Source organism: Montipora foliosa, chromosome 1, assembly GCF_036669935.1.
Source record: "Montipora foliosa isolate CH-2021 chromosome 1, ASM3666993v2, whole genome shotgun sequence".
In the NCBI taxonomy this organism is placed as follows: domain Eukaryota; kingdom Metazoa; phylum Cnidaria; class Anthozoa; order Scleractinia; family Acroporidae; genus Montipora; species Montipora foliosa.
The window spans coordinates 55,008,019-55,010,518 of NC_090869.1; positions in this window are offsets into that span (position 1 = coordinate 55,008,019).

Here is a 2,500-nt window from a genome sequence, read left to right on the forward strand (position 1 = left end):
CACCAGGTCTTGTTCGAGAAATTACGCACGAGCTTTGGCATTTGTGATCAAGCACTGGTATGGATTGCCAGTTATTTAAATGGGAGAAAGCAGTACAAAGTTGTTAATGGATATAACTCTAACACTATGCCTGTATCCGTCGGTATACCACAGGGATCAGTGCTCGGCCCTACACTGTTCTCTTTGTTTGTCAACGATCTACCGTCAAGTATGAAATCAGGCTCCGTTTACTTATTCGCTGACGATGTTACGATTTACTGCATTAAAAAAGCGGCTGACGAAGCGGTTGCTCAGTTGCACAAAGCTTTAGACGAACTGTACGATTGATGTATTTTAAATCGCCTTACCCCGCATCCGCAAATAAGCGAAACCATGCAAATTTTGTAAAACCCACGCAATGGAGCCAGTTGCGCCGCACATCGGCACTGATGCCATAGGGTGGGTCTAACTCGCAACTCTCGCTTACTGGGTATAACAGTTGATGATAAACTCTCTTGGGTGCCGCATATGTCGGATCTCAAGAAGACCTTTGCAAGGAAGCTAAATCTAATTAGGAGGTCGAGGTTTTTACCGCAAAGGATTTTCTTATTAACTTTTATTTCAAAGTCATATTGCCATCAGTAACTTACGCGCGGCCTCGTTCTGTGGGGGTCGTGTTTTAATGCCGATCTTTTTGATTCATTGGAACGATTGCACTGTAGAGCGGCAAGGATAATTTTTAACTTATCAAAGGATACGAGATCGTCGGACGTGTTAATACAAGCTGATTGGCATCCGTTGAGCTATTATTTTAAGCTAGTTCTGTTAAAGCTCCCACAAGTGCTATCAGATGATATTGTGATAAAACGCCCTACAGGTTACTCTTTACGAGCATCAGACTCGCTAACGGTGCCTCGTTTCAACTCTATTTATGGCAAAAACTCTATCGCTCGTAGAGGCCCTGTACTATGGAATAGTTTAATTTCTAAGGACAAGAATTTTTCTAATACAAGTTACAAACACCTGAAGAGCAAAATTCGTTCAATGGACATTTTTAAAGAGTTAACTTTCAAAGAGACCTCTACAACAACCATAAATTTTAGACGTAAAGATTTTAATTATATTTAGGATTTCAGAGCTTTTTAACGTTGTATATATATATATATATATATATATATATAGAAACGTGAAAACCTTATCTTTGAGTCGAAGAGTGCTCTACAATCTTGGAGCTTTATAATTACTTGCGTAGGAAAGGAAAAATTAAAACACTACAGATCTGTTTCGAAAGGGCCTGATGGTCCTCTCTCGTCAGGTGCATAAAACACTGCCTGGCTAACTTTCCTTTTATGAGTTGATGGTTCAAGCATTCCTTATCAAATATTTGGTTGCGTGCCGGCACGCACTCGCCAGTTCTTTCCTATATATATATATATATATATATATATATATAACTAACTGCAGACAGTACTGTTTCGGCCTTCTGGGTGTTGATGTCTAGGATGGAGGTTAAGCTATAAAGCCACCCCAGATGTCCCACACATGTGGTACATCCAAGTAATGCCAGAGTGCTCAAACTAGCGAGCTAGTGAGCATGCGCAATTGCTAGCGGCAATGACTCATCCTAGTAGAGTGCTCAATTTGAACATGAAAGCAAAAGCTTTGTGATGCCAAAGAGCTATATATATATATATGTATAGTTTAGTCATAGTTTATTATTAATGTAACTTTAGATAGTTTGATTTTGTTACTTTATTATGCATACATTTTGTTGTTAGGTTTAGTATTTACGCACGACCCCATAAGCTGCATAGCTTTTATTATCATCGTGCTAAAATAAAGGCTGTCTGTCTGTCTGTCTGTCTAACTGGCTCCCTGTAATGCTGTTCCACTAGCTGCCTATTAAATCTCTCAATGGCTTCCATGTTCTTAGAAGATGTTTCCATTATTACTGTCGCCTCTACTGGAATTTCCAAACCCCCTTGTTTATGAAACCAATACATGCAAGTTGGTTGGTGGAAATGTCATAGTATAACTTTTTCACCAGTGCACAAGGGCGGGTTCGAATTCATGCCTTGAACGGATGGGAGAAGGCGGGAATAAATGGTGTATTAACTGGAAGGGAAGTATTACCGCCAGTGTATTATTGCCAATGACATGTAAATTGTGTATTACTCAAAAACGCGAAATTAAAGTGATTCAAATTTTAAAATTTTCGCAAAATCGAGAAATATGCATGCACACATGAAAATCACGACATAAACATGTCATGTAATAAGGTAACTGCCTTAGTAATATACATTTCAATTTCAAACTGTAAGTAAATTATAAAATGCTACGAACTGGCGTAGCTATAGTGTCGTAAGGTCTCAGGTTTTCTGCTACGTTTATTTAGTTCCTTAGGCCCCAGGAGAAGAAAACATTGAAAAAATGATGAGGATCCCTTTTGCATTAAGAAGGTGAAAAACGATCGAGCGACAGGAGTCCATAAGTTGGAAACTTATGGGCTCCTGTGATCGAT